Consider the following 18,760-nt stretch of genomic DNA (forward strand, 5'->3'; position numbering starts at 1 on the left):
GGAGTTAAGTATTACTGATAAGGTCATCGGGAAAACACACATATAGTATAATATTTTTGTGAATGTAGTTTTTAACCGATTAGGCACTAATCATTCAAACAAGATCCTGCATCGTACAGTTAAGTTTGATGAGTTTGAATTGATAAGGACGCCCGTGATGATAGTGTCGTACCCTATTATGAATTACTGACAGTTGTTGCTCATGTTTATGTGTGTCAAGTTTTGAGAAGAGATCAATATTTGGTGTCATTGCAGAGATTCAATAGAGATTGGACTTAAATTTAAGTGTGCATTGGACTCTGAGAAGGCCTTCGAAGCCTCGCACCGTATCTAACAAGAACAAAAAATCAATAGAAATTCCCCTGGCCTAAATTTATATGCAATGGTTGTTCGAGAAGATGATAACCCAGAAGGAGTTGAAGAAGAATGCTTGCAATGAAAAAGGGAGTTGATAAAAGACTATATTATTTGAGAGTTAATTGAAGAGGAGAAATAGTATAGAAAGGAACTTCTAGCGAATCTGGCCAATAAAACTGAATTAAAACATGAGAAATCTGAATCAACTGCAAATATAAAAGTGTATCCAATAATGTAAATTCGTCTGTTGTTTTTATGAAAAAAGAATAGTGCAGATAGACACTTTGCTAGGGAGCTGCGACTAGGTAGCGTGGTCGGGATGATCACCTAGGTAGAAAATAGCAGAAGACCAAGAAAGCAACCTCGCGAGCATCGAGGGTTGAAATGATGTACAGTAAGTAGAGAAAACTTGCGCCAATAATAGTTGCAGTTAAAATAAGAAATCTAAGAGAAGGACGTAATTTTTGAATTTTAAATTGCATCCCATGCCTTCTTGTTTGTGGTTCGATTAGGTCCACTGCTATTGACCTGATCGAAACCACAAATAAGATTAAAAGGCAGATTGAGTATCACTACTTCCTTAGCAATATGGATTAATTGATTGTATTTTCTTGCCTTAGCATGCTTTTAACATATCTTGGAGAAGATCGGATGTTTTCTGTAGTATGTGAATCCCGATAATTTTCAAGCTTGGGTCCAGCTTGCCGATTTGGTATTCAAGCTTGTCGTTGTCGTCTTTGAAATTGGTATAGATTTACTGGTCTTTTATGAGCTCAATTAGGAACAATTTCTTCAAAGTTGTGGCATTGTGGAAGGCCTTCAGAACACTTTATTCAGAAGTCTTAAATGATACATGGAGGGTCTCTATGTTTGTTTTAGGTTAAAATGTGTTGATGCACACTCAAGCAGTGGTCCCAACAGTTGAATAGCTCACTTTTTTTAGTGTTGCTCAATGCAGCTTACTCAACCAACCTTTTAGGGATTTGATAAATTAATTAGCAAGGAGTTACGTAACGTTTGATCCAAAACTGACTTTACTAAGCCTATCAAATGTTACGTAACTCCAAAACTTTTGCCCGAGTTAGTGCACAAATCAAACGAGCTTAATCTCTCAATCTTTCTGCTGATCTCTCTTCTCCCATATAGAGGACAATATATCTGCCATACAAAAGTCTACAACGTTGCTAGAAATTCTTGCCACAACAAAAGTCTTGAGAAGGCATGACTAGTAATCTCTCAATATCACTTTTATGACTTTCTTAACGTCTCTTGCAATTATATTGGAATGGACAAACCAAACTAAGCACAATTGCTCGCTATGTCTATTCCAATATAATTTTAAGAGACGTCAAGAAAGTCATAAAAGTGATATTGAGAGATTACTAGTCATGCCTTATCAAGACTTTTGCTGTGGTAAGAATTTCTGGCGACGTTGTAGACTTTTGTGTGGCGGATATGTTGTCCTTTAAATGGGAGAAGAGAGATCAGAAGAAAGGCTGAGAGATTGAGCTCGTTTGATTTGTGCACTAACTTGGGAAAAGGGTTTTGATAGGGTAACGAGCTTGGAGTTATGTAACATTTGATTGGCTTGGTAGAGTTAGTTTAGATCAAACGTTACGTAACTCCTTGCTAATTAATTTATCAAATCCCTTGAAGGTTGGTTGAGCAAGCTGCATTGAGCAACGCTAAAAAAAGTGAGCTATTCAACTATTGGGACCACTGCTTGAGTGTGTATCAACATATTTTGACCTCAATCAAACATCGTGACCCTCCATGTATCATTTAAGGCTTCTGAATAAAGTGTTCTGAAGAACTTCTACAACGCCACAACTTTGAAGAAAGTGTTCCTGATCGAGCTCACAAAAGACCAGCAACTCTATACCAACTTCAAAGACGACAACAACAAGCTTGAATAGCAAATCGGCAAGCTAGAGGCAAGCTTGAAAATTATCGGGATTCACATACTACAGCAAGCATCTAATCTTTTCTAAGATATGTTGAAATCATGCTAAGGATAAAAAACACAATCAATTATATCCATATTGCTAAGGAAGTAGTATTACTCAATCTTCCTTTCAATCTTGTTTGTGGTTCCATCAGGTCAATAGTAGTGGACCTAATCGAAACCACAAACAAGAAGGCATAGGATACAATTTAAAATTCAAAAATTGCAGTCTTCTCTTAGATTCCTTATTTTAACTGCAGCTGTTATTGGCACAAGTTTTCTCGACTTAATGTACATTATTTTAACCCTCGATGCTCGTGAGGCTACTTTCTTGGTCTTCTGTTATTTTCTATCTAGGTGATTATCCCGATCAGGCTACCTAGTCGCAGCTCCCTAGAAAAGTGTCCATATGTACTATTCTTTTTTCAGAGAAACAACAGACGGATTTACATTACTAGATACACTTTCATATTTGCACTTGATTAAGATTTCTCATGTTCTAATTTAGTTTCATCGGCCAGATTCGCTAGAAGTTCCTTTCTATCCTATTTCTTCTTTTCAATTAGCTCTCACATATAGTTTTTCATCAACTCTCCTTTTCTCACGTAGGTATTCTCCTAGTACACCTTCTGGTGTATAATTATCACCTTGAGCAACCCAACCATATAAATTTGGGCTAGGGCAATAACTATATTGGTTTTCCGTTCTTGTTAGATGCAGCTCTAGGCTTTGAAGGTCTTCTCAGAGTCTAATGCACCCTAAAAGTTAGTCCAATCGCTATTGAATCTCTTTAAATGACACCACAACTAGATCTCTTCACAATGCTTGACATATAAAAATGAGCAACAACCAATATTAAATCTTAACAGGGTATAAAAACCATATTCATGGTCCCTCAGCCTTATCAGTTCGGACCTATCAAACTTAACTGTAAAATTGCAGATATCTTGTTTGAATGATCAATGACTAAACGGTAAAAATAGCATTCACAAAATTAGTGTACTCTATGTGTGTTTTCACGATAACATTATCTTTTTTTTGGTAAATAAACAAATTTTATTTCACCAAAGCGAATATTTACAAAGACAAACAGGGACAGACCCCCTGTTTCTTAAAATCTTAAACAAACTACAGCACACTAGTTTTAGGAACTGCATTCATAGATTCCAAACTAGTAAGCATCTATCCCATCAATATTAAGGCATCAACTAAAACAATATAGGAACATAATCTTCAGCACCTAAACTATTATATCAGGGTCATGCCTGCAGCTGCTTTAGGATCGGATCCCACTTCCTATATTTGACCTTGGATGTGCATATGGATGGCTATTTCTCTGCATACACTATCTTCTTGATACCTTCCATGCTGGAATCTGATGATGTTTCTTTCTCTTCAGATGGTTTTAACCATCATAGCAAATACACAAAAAATCAGAGCCCCTCTAGCAGATTTTTCTTTCACCTGTTTTGCAACCCATTCTACTTCTGAAATCCAGCTTCCAACTTTGAACACCAAGTCATCTATTTTACCCATAATCTTCTAGTAATATGACAATCCAAGAATAAATGGTCATGAGTTTCATCATCATTTCCACAGAACACGCACACTGGTGGGACTTTAATCCCAAATCTGGCTAACCTTTCAATGGTAGACAGTCTACGTAACAAAGCTAACCACAGAATGAATTAATGTATGGGATGCACATAGTGATTCTAGATGATACCTTTCCATGGGACTTTTGGGAGTTTGGGCAATAGTGTATCATATAACTTTTTGATATGGAATTTTGAGCCTTTCACACATGAATTTAACTGAGCCAGCAACTGCCCTTGTAGTCCTGGAGCTATCATACATGATGTCTTGTATTTATGATCTTTTTGATTACCTAAGTGGCATTTCTTGGACTCTCAGATATCTCTATAGTCTCAGTTTTCAAATAATAGGCATGGACCCATTTGATCCATAGGCAGTCCTTCTTATCAGCAAGGGACCAAAGTTGCTTTATGATTGCATCTTTATTCCATAGGTAAAGGTTTAGGACATTTAGGCCACCCATCGACTGTGGGAGGCAGAGTTTGTCCCAAGCAACCAAAGCTTTCTTTGAGTTCAAAACAGCACCAGTCCATAGAAACACTCTACATAATCCACTAATCAGTTTCATAATCTTTTTTGGCATAAGGAAAATCTGTGACTAGTAGGTCTGAATACCAAAAACCACAGTTTTAATCAGCTGGAGTCTACCTGCATAGGATAGAAATTTAGCACTCCAACATTTCATTATCTCAACTATCTTATCTACCAGTGGTAGGCATTGGTCTATTATGAGCTTCTTTGAGAATAAAGGAACACCAAAGTACTTGAAAGGCAACCATCCCCCATTGTAGCCGAGATAATCCAGTATTTGCTGCTTTACTAGTGGCTTAGTGCTAGAAAAATAAATAGAACTCTTATCAATGTTTGCTTGCAGTCCTGATGCCTTAGAAAATTTTTGGAATGCCTCCTCGAGTAATCTGACCGATTGGAGATCAGCTTTACTGAATGTAACAAGTCATCAGCAAAACATATATGTTTGACTCCCAATTTTTTACACCTAGGATGGTACTAAAATCCTTGGTGTCTATCCAGATTATTCAGTTCTCTATTCAAGTATTCCATGGCTATTACAAAAAGGTAAGGTGACATAGGGTCACCTTTTCTTATACCTTTCTTTCCCTAAAAGGGTTTGGTAAGCCCACCATTTATGACTAGTGAATAGGATATTGAACATACACATTCCGTGACCCAAGCAATAAACTTTCTAGGAAATCCTAACTCAGCTAATACACTCTTGAGAAAGCACTACTCAATAGAGTCATATGCTTTCCTCAAGTCAACTTTCAATACACACCTTGGAGATAGTCCCTTTATTGTATATCACTTGAATAATTCATGGTTAAAGAGTATTTTATCAATGATGCTTCTCCCTTTAATTAATGCTGACTGAGAGGATCCTATGATGGTACCAATAACCTGTTTGATTCTATTTGTTAGGATCTTAGTGATCATCTTGTTAAAGGTATTGCAACAGGCTATAGGTCTGTAATATTTTACCATGGTAAGATTAGTATATTTTGGGACCAAAGTGACTGCAGTGCAGCTAAACAATTTTAGAATTTTTCCTGCTGTAAAGAATTTTGTTACTGGATTGAGGACATCTTCCTTGACTATACTCTATTGGATAGTGAAGAACTCTACCGGGAATATATCTATCCCTGGATCTTTGCCTATTGGCATACTTTTTAGAGCACTCAATATTTCATATTCAGTGATATCCCTGATAAGTCCCAATTTCTGTAGGTGAGATAAGCATGGACCACTTTGAATTACCATAGAGTTTGGACGTGGAAGCTCAACTGGTGATGTACCCATAAGGCTATAAAAGTATTCAATAAACTCATTTTCAATAAGCAAGGGGTCTATAATTTTTGTACCTGTGTTATCATATATAGAAGAGATGGAATTTTTGTTAGACCTGATCTTACATTGAGTATTGAAGTATTTGGAGTTCGCATCTCCATATTTAATCCATATTGTCCTGGATTTTTGCCTTAACACATTCTCCTCCACTAGAGTTCACTGAGAAAGAGCCTGCAGTAGTTGCTTTTTCTCATTGATCAAAACCTGATTCATGAGATCTGCAGCAATCCTGCTCTGAGTTATATCTAGCCTTTCTTTGGTATGTTGGATTTTCTGAGCATAGGAGGCAAGGTGAGAATTCAGTCCCTACAACTTAGATTTTAGAGCTTTCAATTTTTAACTCCACTTGTACATGTTTGTTCCTGAAATAGTCCTCCCCCATGTGGAGCTACAATCTTAGGAAATTCCTGGTGTTCCATTACAGTATTATAAAGTTTAAAAGGCTTTGGTCTAGATAATTGCTGAGTAGTATGGTGGATGAGAATAGGGGAATGATCAGAGACCCCTGGATTAAGAAAATCAACCTCAACAGATCCATAACTCTGCAACCAATGATAGTTCCCAAATGCCCAGTCAATCTTTGAATACATCCTGTTTTCCTGTTGCTGTTTGTTCCCAAATGCTCTGAGTTATAGCACCCTTTTGCCTTCAGGGAGGTTAGAAGCAGATGATCCACACAATCCCTGAAGTTCTGTATTTACCTCTGAGAAACCATAGAGCCCATTCTGTCATCAAATGATATTATAGTATTAAAATCTCCACTCAGCAACCAAGGTTCCTGAATAGAGCTCCCGAACATTTTAAGGTCATTCCACAGCTCCACCCTTTCCTGCACACTATTCTTTACATAGACAATAGTAACATATGTAGAGAAAGTGTCACTATCAGCATTTATATAGCAGTGGATAAATTGCTCCTTTACCATAATTATAGATACTTTCACATGTGTCTGCCATATTAGCTAAATTCTTCCATATGAAGCCATGGGATAGTTACAACACTTACTCCAGCTTGGTACCATCTTTTGCAGGATATTTAATGTTTATTTTCCTTTACTCTTGTTTCCAAACACCCAAAAACCTCAATTTTATGCTTTTTCAGAAAGAGCTGAATCTCTTTCTATTTCAGGGGTTGGTTTAAGCCCCTGATGTTTCGAGTGGATATGATCATATATTAGGGGCTTCCCCAGGCAATCCTGGAGATTCCTCTTCAGATGATACATGTAGCAGGGGGCCAAACTTGTTGGTGCTACCTATACTAGTACTAGCCTATTCATTATTTCTAACCATACCAGCCACTCCTTGAGAAACCTTTGCCATGTCACTTAAAGAAATGTCTTTTGGGTAGAGAGTAGATGGTTTAGCTAGACCAGCAGCATCTTTTCCTTCATCTCTACTCTACCATTACGTCTTTTGGGGCTTTTTTTTCCTTCAATTTCATCTCCATTTCTTTGGCACCTCTTTAAATCTCTCCTCCTCTTGTACTGCATTCTCCTATTTTGTTCTACAAGTCTCTGAGTTATGACCAAATTTTATACAGTGTCCATAATATTTTAGTTTCCACTCATACTCTACAGGATGCTGAAATACACCAGTAGGGGTGACCATCTCTATGGTATCGATAAGAGGCTGAGCTATGTCAATTTTCACCAAAACCCTTGCATAAGAGATTCATTCCATACTAGCAGTGAATTGGTCAGTATGTTTGGGCTGTCCTAAGGCGCTAACAAGCTTACTGAGAACTTCACTTAACTAGTAGCCAATTGGGAGCCCTGGGAAGGTAACCCACAAACGAATGGTGGTTATACAGTCTAAATTGAACTCAAAGTTTATATCCCACGCCTGAATAATAAACGGTTTGTAGTGGAAAGTGTATGGTCCTCCCATTATCACCCTGTCACACTCTTCAGTTATATTGAATCTAAAAATAAAGTACCCATTGTCATGGCTCAGCACTTAAGGCTTAGTAGCATAGTTCCAAGCATGTGTTGTGTATGCCTCAATCAATTTCAGGTAAGGGGTATCTCCAATCACGAACCCAATTAGAGCAAACTTCCAATACTCCACTTGATAATGAATATCTTCCTCAGCAATACTCACAGAGATTTTTCCTAGTTTTGTAGTTGGCGGAGTATAAGATAGGGGTTTACCTTTATGAGTTGCTCGATTCTCACCGTACTCTATTTTCACTGTGGGAGTGGCTTTGGTAGAATTCATTTTCTTAGAGAATCGTAGTCTGTTACAATAGATGTGGAGTCTGTTGCAATAGATGTGGAGTCTGTTGCAACAGGTGTGGAGTCTGTTGCAACAGATGTGGAGTCTATTACAACAGATGTGTAGTCTGTTGGAATACATCAAACCAGCCTTGCTAGTGGTTTGATTTGTTCCAACAGTTTCTTCATCTGTTTCAACATCAACAACAGCATAAACTACAAAGAAACAACAAATAAAAAACATCAACATCATTATTTATTCCAACTCCATCAATATCATCAACAACAAAGAGCAACATCCTTTGTTCCAACACCATCAACAATACCACACAACAAGTTCCAACAACACCAACCCACCACCAACATTAATAACAGCATCAACAATAAATAAACAAATAAAATACATACAAAAAAATAATACTGCCAACAAGGCTTTTAAACTTCTCCCAACAGATGACTTTTTTTTGCCTATTGTAATAAAAATTCTTGGTTCGGTTATTCAACACTTAAAATTTTCTTCAAATTTTTTAAATAAATATGATATGGATAAATGATAATTAAATTAAAAAAATATATGTAAATAACTTGTAAAGAAGAAGACAAGAATGAAAGAGCAATAGTGAACCATACCTTACCTGCAACGTCAAAAGGGGGTCAAAATAGCAATTTCAGTCAAGGAAAGAAATGGATCGATTTAGATCCGAAAGATTTTTATGAGAAAGAGGAGATAAAAAAGAGATAAAAGGTTGTGATAACCCTAAAGAAGAGATAAAGAAAAAGAAAAAGATGAAAGATGAATAAAATAAATTTAGAGCTGAAGGAGAAATGGGTAAATATTCATTAATAACTTTGAGGGGCACGAGGAAGATGGGTGACATTGAAAAGACAAGGCAAGACTACTCAATGAGATTTTTGAGTAATCCAAGAAATATTTTTACCGTCTCCTTTAGTAGTACTATTTTATCTATCTTTTCTTCTTTCGGACAGAAGCTTGCTTTAAAATTAAAAAAAAATATTTTCAAATAGATATGCCATCTATTGCAACAGATATTAATATCTGTTTGAAAAATTCAATAGCTCAGTCATCTGTAACAACAGATGCAAATGTCCATTTAATAATTAAATCACATATGTCATCTATTGCAACAGATATCAATATCTATTTGAAAATTTCCAACAGCTTAGTCGTCTGTCACAACAGATACAAATGTCTATTTGATAATTAAATCAGATATGTCATCTGTTGCAACAGATATAAATATCTGTTTGAAAATTTTTAACAGCTCAATCGTTTTTTGCAACAAATTCTCTTGAAATTTATTTAGGTAGAACTAGGAATGAATGAGTTCATAGGGCCAACTACAACTTCAATTGAGTCTTTACAATTGTATGGTGTTGGTATTGCATTCATCCCGACCCGAGTCGTCGATCGATCACTCTGAGTTGAAAAGATTCTCATTAACTTAATGTTAAGCTACTACCTAAATTGATTTAGGTATAACTAGGGATGAATAAGTTCATAGGTCCAACTACAACTTCAATTGAGTCTTTGCAATTGGATGGTGTTGGTATTGCATTCATCCTGACCCGAGTCGTCATCAATCACTCTAAGTTGAAAATATTCTTATTAACTTAATGTTAAGCTACTACCTAAATTTATTTAGGTATAACTAGGGATGAATGAGTTCGTAGGGCCAACTACAACTTTAATTGAGTCTATGCAATTGCATGGTGTTGGTATTGTGTTCATCCCGACCCGAGTCGTCGATCGATCACTTTGAGTTGAAAAGATTCTCATTAACTTAATGTTAATCTACTACCTAAATTGATTTAGGTATAACTAGGGATGAATGAGTTCATAGGGCCAACTACAAGTTTAATTGAGTCTTTGCAATTGCATGGTGCTGGTAATGCATTCATCTCGACCCGAGTCATTATCAATCACTCTAAGTTGAAAATATTCTTATTAACTTAATGTTAAGCTACTACCTAAATTGATTTAGGTATAACTAGGGATGAATGAGTTCGTAGGGCCAACTACAACTTCAATTGAGTCTTCGCAATTGCATGGTGTTGGTATTGCGTTCATCCCGACTCGAGTCGTTGATCGATCACTCTGAGTTGAAAAGATTCTCATTAACTTAATGTTAAGCTACTACCTAAATTGATTTAGGTAGAACTAGGGATGAATAAGTTCATAGGGTCAACTACAACTTCAATTGAGTCTTTGTAATTGCATGGTGTTGGTATTGTGTTTATCCCGTCCCGAGTCGTCGATCGATTACTTTGAGTTGAAAAGATTCTCATTAACTTAATGTTAAGATACTACCTAAATTTACTTAGGTATAACTATGGATGAATGAGTTCATAGGGTCAACTACAACTTTAATTGAGTCTTTGTAATTTCATGGTGTTGGTATTGCATTCATCCCGACTCGAGTCGTCGATCGATCACTCTGAGTTGAAAAGATTCTCATTATCTTAATGTTAAGCTGCTACCTAAATTGATTCAGGTAGAACTAGGGATGAATGAGTTCATCGGTCAACTACAACTTCAATTGAGTCTTTGCAATTGCATGGTATTGGTATTGCGTTCATCCCGACCCGAGTTGTCGATCGATCACTCTGAGTTGAAAAGATTCTCATTAATTTAATATTTTAAAATATACCTTTTAAATTTTTAAAAATTAATTAAGATTAATTTGGACCAAATCAACAATTTTAAAACTTGTCATTCTTTTCCAAAATTATAAATCAACCCATACAAATCATCCATTTGCGGGAAAAACTTTTCCTCATTTTAAATCTCAATTTCTTGCTCCTCTTTCTCTCTCTCTCTCTCTCTCAATAGTACAAATAACAACTACTCAACATATTGCTCAACCCTTCAAAATAGATCGATTTTCTTCCCATTTCTGACCACATAGTTGTTATTTTCGACTTCATTCTCGCTTATATCTATCATTTTCTCTATCTTCATAGGTAACAGAGTTTGAGAAGAGTTCTATATTTATTCTTTATTCTAAAACATAGGTCTTTTAGTTAATGATGAAAAAGAATACTTTTAGTTGTATTAACTTCGAGAATGGGTTAACAAGTTTGAGTTTTGATGCTAAAAACATAGGAAGCACCCGAAAAAATCCTAGTTTTTTGTAACAGTGTTTTGTTGACAGTCGTGGTATTGTTAGATGGTGTTTATGGTGTTTTTGATGATTGGTGGTGGTGGTGGTGCTATTTGTGGTTTTGGAGGTGGTGTCGGTGGTCTTGGTGTTGGTATTGGTGGCATTGGTGGTAGTGTTGGTGGTCTTGGTATTGGTGATATTGGTGGTCCATCTGTTGCAATAGGTGAAAGATCTGTTGGAAGATATTAAATAGGTCTTCAAATAGATTCCCCATCTGTTCCAACTGATGGGTTATCCGTTGGGGTATTTTTTTGTAATGCAGCGTATAATAATTTATTGAAATTTGTCTTACCTTTTTTAAAAAAATTATGCAGACATCAAATGTTTTGTATTTTTTATTTTTCTATTGTTTGTAGTTAAAAGATGTCTCCCAAAAGAAAAGAAACTGAAACTGAAAATGGATTAACTTCTGACCACCCAACAAAAAAGGCTAGAGTACAGATAGATTCGAGGAAACTTCCTGAACAATCTCAGTTAGGGCAAAATGAAGTAGAGGAAAATGAGAACTCCTTCTCACCAATAGGCCGTGAATTAATATCAAATACCCACTTTGATACTGTCAAAACCATTAGTATCGACAGGTTTTGAGTTATGATGCCGATGGATCACCCTAAAAAAGTAACTGGTGATCTTGTACTTAAATGTCATTTATGGAAATGCTTTGATAAACTTAGGAGTATTATAAAGAATGAAAACATAGACGGACTTTTTCAAAGGAGCTGTTTTGCATACTTTCTTAAGCTGCCTGAGGACCGCACTCTCCGTTTCCCAATGAGCATGGTATATGGTCTTCTCAAGCGCAGGATTAAGTATGCGGGGGATGATAAAGATTTGAAGAAGGGACGAAAAAATGGATGAAATCTGGATCAACTACTATGGCATGCTGGTTTGTTTTGGATTGAAAGAGTTTGCCATAATGACAGGCTTGAGATGCGATCATCTAGAAGAACCTCTCATCAAGAAAACACCCCATAAAGGGTCCAACAAATGCAAGGAAAAATAGATGGGTTGTTGGGCATTGTTGGATGTAGCTACAACGTGGAGGATTTGATGGTAGATCTCGAGGATTGAAACACACTAAAGCACTATAGGGAGAAATTGTGCTTAGGTTGGTTTGTCCATTCCGTTTTATTGGCAAGAGACATCAGAAAAGTCATAAAAGATGATTTGTTGGTGCTTGCTGATGATTTTGAGAAATTCAACGATTATCCCTAGGGATAGGATAGCTACTACTTGACTATCCAATATTTACTGACAAAGTCATCCACCGGGACGATCACATTATACGGCTTTTCTTGGGCTTTCATGGTAAAATTGATATCTATTTTTAATCATCCATTAATTTATATTGAATATAGTTATTATGACTTTTTTTGCTTGCTTCCTGTTTACATTTTTTAGGCTTGGGCATGTGAAGACATTCCTCCCCTCTGAAAGCAATTCAAGGATTACCCGAATAAGTTTTCTCATCCATGGATCCTTAGGTGGTTGGCTGCAAAGTGCAGCAACAAAAATATTAAGGAGGTTGAACTTTTTAACCCTCCGGATGATGCAGTACGTCTTCTTTCAACTAAAATAATTTTTCTCAAAGAAATATATTAAAACAGATGTGCTATCTGTTGCGACAGATGGGTCATCTGTTGCAATAAATTACCCGTCAACTATAACTGGTGCAACAGATGGGTAATTTGTTATGATAGACGATTAATATTTTACAACAAATTAACCATCTATTGCTCTGATTCTCTAAACTCGACTCAACAGATTACCCATCTACTGTAAATTATACAATAGATAGGTAATATGATGTAACATATTGTCAATCTGTTTGACATACAGATCAGCAGTTGCGGCAGATAGATCATCTATTGCATAAGTTGGTTGTATTAACATGTAACCCAACTGACTGTAAAATATTATTATATGATTTAAATGCCTTCTGTCTTTTTTATAGGTTGTGCATCCTTGGATCGTGCCTATTGAGCAGGAGTTGGCGATGACTTCTTTTATTACTCTAGGTCTTATTGATACAACAGCAGACCCAATGGTGGAGTTAATATAGAAGGAATTGGCTGGAGCAACATCCATAAGAAGAGCAGATAGGCAAGGTCAGCCTAATGTTGAAGCTCTTCTAACCAACCTACTATAACAAATCCGGGTGATTCTTCTGGGGGTGTTGCTGGTGGAGTTGTTGATGATGGTGACAGCCAACCTGATGTTGTTGCTACTGCCAATTATGATTATGAGCATGTTGGTGCTCAGGAAAAAATAAAAATATTTGAAAATACCCCTTTGCACAGGTCCCTCTCACCCCTACTCGGGTCCCTTCCACCCTTACAATGGTCCCTCTCACCTCTCTTCACCCTCATGTTCTTATTACAAATATAAAGTATACAAGGACAGAGAGGATAAACTCCTTGAAAAACTAGAGGTTGTTGCTGAAGCTGCCGAGGAGTTAAAATCCAAGAGAGATGTTATACCATCCAAGAAGGTGAGGGAGCCATACACTCCTACAGTGGTGGTTAGGAGGAAGAGAAGAAACATTAGAAAAATACTCTCCATTTTAAAAACAGCAAAAATTGCAACGCCTTCCGCTCCAAGAGTTATTGAAATTCAGGGGTCGCTGAAGAAGGTGGACATATACGCGGAACTTGGAGATGGGGGGAAGAAGGAACTGGAATAAATTACGATGATGAGACAGAACCTCCACAAGAACACACCATGCATTTCTTTGCCTCCAAAGTGTTCAGGAGTATGACAAATATGCATGAGTGGTACATGGACAATGTAAGTTTAAATTTTCTAACCTACCCTTTCAATCTACTCCATGAAGAAGAAGCTACACAACATATGTGTAATCTATTGCAACAACTAGGTATTCTGTTGTAACATAATACACATCTGTTGCATAAGTTGCATTAGTTAGGTAGTCTATGAACTGATTCAGAAAGCCCTCTGCAACAGAATCTTTCCACTGTGTTTTTCTTCTTTACAATTAGTAACCTATTTAAAAATTGTCTTCTTATGCCATAGTATGTTGATGAAATTCTATGCCTCATGAAGGGCAGGCAATTAGCGTACCCGGATGCTTATAACGTTATCGATAGGATAATGGACCTCAACTTCTACAACAGTTTCAAGGATAGGTACGATGATCTCCGTAGGCGAGCTGGTCCCGGTGGCCAGAGATTTTATAAGTTATTTTCTACGTTCGAATGGGATGAATACATGATTAAATATGTTAGAGGGAAGAGGTCATCTCCACACAGCAAGATCCCGACTAAGGCAAAGAGAATGCTTACAGTCATGAACGTGGAAGTCAAATATTTTCTCGCTGTTGAGATACTACTCGACGAGGGAAAGATTAAGGTTTATGACTGCAACTTACCAGTCTTCAACGAGGACACGTTCTTAACCCACATGCAGCTACTCTTGAAGTTATTCCCCAAGTTGTTGACGCAGAGTAAGTTGATGGATCATTTGCCGGCGGAAGTCTTGATGAAGGAATCATGGGATTTTGAAGGTCAAAATAAGAACATCCGCCTCTAAAAAAATAAAACCGGTGCAGTGTACGGCCGTACTCGCTTGCATACATCGAGTGTTTGCTGATTGGCACTGGAATGGCCAGTATATGCGACGCCGTTGTGGGAAAGATGCAAGAGGTCTAAGCTTATGGGGTACTAACTAAATGGTTGGAGCCCGTGTATAAAGAAGAATATGTATAAAGATAGAGATGAAAATGATAACAATTTTTTATTTCAAGCCACTTCACTTACTTTACTTTATATGTAGTGGCAATTTTTTATGTCTAGCGAAATTTAAATTTTTATAATGCAATAGATTGTCTCTGTTACAATAGATATAATACTTGTTGTAATAGGTTGATTATGTGTTGGAATAGGTTGATCATCTGTTACATTATGCAGATGTTTTCCAGTCTGACTGTAGCAACAGATATAAAATTTGTTGCAATATATAATCTATCTGTTGCAACTGATAGGTAATCTGTTGGAACAAATAAAAAAAGTAAGAAGACCTGTTATATAATTTCCAGCAGATGACCTAACTAAATGGTTGGAACCCATGTATAAAGAAGAATATGTACAAAGACAAAGACGAACACAATAATAATTATTTATTTCAAGTCACTTCACTTTACATATAGTGATAATTTTTTACGTCTGGAGAAAGTTGAATTTTTATAATGCAACAGATTGTCTATCTGTTGTAACAGATATAATACATGTTGTGACAGAATGATTATTTGTTGGAATAGGCTGGTCATCTGTTGCATTATGCAAATATTTCCTGATCAGTTTGTCGCAATAGATATACAATCTATTGCAATATAAATCTATCTGTTGCAACTGATAGGTAATCTGTTGGAACAAATCAAAAAAGTGGGAAGACCTATTATATAATTTTCAGCAGATGACCTACATGTTACAATATATGTCTAAATCAGTTTCATAAGATATGTTGTCGGTTGCAGCAGATGTATTATCTGTTGCGATATTTGAATCTAGTATTCCATTTCAATTAACATGTTCAAAACTAAGTATTAAATTATATTCATAGACAGCATAAAATAAATCGAAGCCTTCGGAAATTACATGAAATAACTCAACAAATAAATGAAATGTAAAAAAATTATTATGGGTACAAATGATCTACTCTACAAATAAATCAACAAATTAAACCAAGGAAGACAGGTTATTACATTGACAGACTTGAGCTATAAAGATCTACTCAATATGGACAAGTTGTTCTTCATTCGGTGCTACAGAATTCGACTTTGATCATCGTGGATCTTTAATGTCGCTTGCGTACGATTTTTGAGCTTTCACTTCTCTGTATTTCCATAAAAGAGCAGCATATCTTTTGTGGAATAATCCGGCATCAAGGACATCTTTTGGTACTTGTAACCCATCGCTCAAATATTTGGCGTAAGCGGCAACAAAAGGACTGCAATCCCTGTGTTTTAAAAAAATAGATTATTCATATCTTGCAGTTCATGTAAGCGTTGTGAAATTTATGAAATGAAAATAAATCATGATACTTATACTTACAGGATACCGATGATTTATTGAGTGATTCCTTCAACATATTGTACATCAAATGGATTACCCATTTTATCCTGGTATGCTTCAATCGTCGACTAATCAGTACGAACTTTTTGGTGTAAAAAGCCACTCATATCAAGGTAAGTAGGGAGTAATTTGGCCAGCTTTTGTATCTCAGACGATGGCCCGGAACGTCCCCTTCGCGACATCTAGTCATAAACTCGGATGCGTCTCTCTTTTAGAATGACGATAGCCAACACCCAATGGAATTCATCACCACAATTGATTAGAATGTATACTTCGTCGATCAAATTCCAAGGTAAGACAGCTGGAATGCTAAAACCTTTGATGATGTTGATTAAGCATTCCTCATTTCGAGAAACTTCCAACTGTTGTTAACAATACCTATCGTAGGCATTATTGATGTAAACTTTGAACAAACAATTGTCCATCGTGTATCTGTATTGTTCTTGTGTTTGCAACTTGGCCTTCTTTCGGAGGTACTAAAAAATAACATCGATGTGCTGCACATATTATCAAATATTTCAGATTATGTAATGAAAAAATTAATACACAGATGCAATTAAATAGAGTATTAATTAATAGTAGTATATATGGCATTTAAACCTCGTCATCCCAGCAAGTTTGGGGTTGTGACATCAAACAGAATCAATTTTTCATTCCGAAATATGCAACAACAAAGTCGAACATATCAAAACCAAGACTCGATTCATTCACTTTGCAGTGTTCGTCCTTTGTTTTTATATATGATGATTTATATGTGTTAATGTCATATTTTTACAACAAGAATTATTTATGTACCTGTCGGCATGATGCTTTAATAGACCATCGGTAATCCATTCTGAATAGTCGTTGATCAACTTTGTTATTTTTTTGGAGCCTCGTCCGAGATGTTGAACCCTTCAAATGGGTAATTCTTCCATTCTCCCGAACTGACAGGCTTCATTTTTTCTTCTTCTTTGGAAGCAGTTGATGGATTATAAACTGTGATATTATGCTCTTCAATAAGAAATTACTATTTTCCTTAAAAAAAAATTAATTCCCCACTTATTATTTTTATATATTTTTTAATTAAAATAAAAAATATATATATATATTATATTTTATTTATATAAAAAATATATATCTATTATTTTATTTATATAAATATATATATATTTATTTATATATATTATTATATATATTTAAATAAAAAAGGCATCTCCATCCCTATTTTCTTTCTTCTTCACACCCCCCACCCCACCATCCTCACCCGCTAACCCCACCTCCATTTTCCTTTTTCTTCACACCCCTCACCCCGCCCACCCCACCCTCTCCTCTTCCAGCCCTCACCCCCTACCCTGCCAGCACAGCCCCCCTTCTTCTACCCTCAAAAAATCCATTCGCTTTCTTCTTTCCTCAGAAAATCAATCAAGACCTCATTAATGGCGGATCTAAGCCAGCAGCAACTTGTTTACGGTTTTTGTAATCAGCCGCAGTCTAATTCCTCCACCACAGATATGGTGGATCCCTCTATGATCCCTATCCTTAAACCAAAACCAAAAGTGTCATCATCTTCTAGAATGTTCTCTTGTCTCTATTGTTCTTGCAAGTTTTGCACTTCTCAAGCACTTGGAGGACACCAGAATGCTCATAAGAGTGAAAGAGTCGCTTCTCGTCGTAATATGTTCTCCACCACTTCTACTACTACAGACTTTCGATCATGTGATCCGACTCCATTTTCTTCAAAACAACCACAACAACGACATGGACCCCTCTTCAAACATTAACCCCTTCTCTTCTTCTTCATCTTCTCATGATGGTTTTTATACTCCTCCACCACTACCAAATCTTGGACACCATATATTTATGAATTTTCAGTGACTATTTTCAGTGACATTCCAATGGAGGAAAATGTTTTGCAGAAGAAAGAAGAAAGGTGTTCATTTTTTTTTATTTTATTTTAACTATAGTATTATTGAAATTAATTTTTTTTACAAATAAACGCGCCTTTTTTTATTGAAAATGCCACGTCATCATTAGGGGTGAAACTAATACACTTTAAAGATGTTAAGGGGGTAAATAAACAGAAATTAAGTTTAAATGTTAAAGTGAGTTGGGAGGACAAGTTAAGGGGGAAGATGTTTTTTCTCTTATTACTATTATTAGTATATACGTATTACTACTATTTATTATTATTATTATTATTATTATTATTATTATATTATTATCACTATTAGTATTAATATATTTTTATTTTTTATTTAATATTTAAATAAATTATATCCGGACATATTGTATAACATTTAAAGTTTAAAAGAAATATATTTATGAAAGAGTAAAAGTTCATTTAGAACTCTTCAACAATAAGTTTTTATTTTCAAGCTAATGTTTTTTTTTAAATAAAGGATAATATATTTTAGTATTTAAATTATTTAAAATTTTTATTACATTATTATTAACTTTGTCCTAAAAACTGCTACGTAACTTCTTAATAGCTCATCACGTGACTATTATTATTAACTTTGTCCTAAAAACTGCT

The sequence above is a fragment of the Capsicum annuum genome, chromosome 1 (assembly GCF_002878395.1).
Source record: "Capsicum annuum cultivar UCD-10X-F1 chromosome 1, UCD10Xv1.1, whole genome shotgun sequence".
In the NCBI taxonomy this organism is placed as follows: domain Eukaryota; kingdom Viridiplantae; phylum Streptophyta; class Magnoliopsida; order Solanales; family Solanaceae; genus Capsicum; species Capsicum annuum.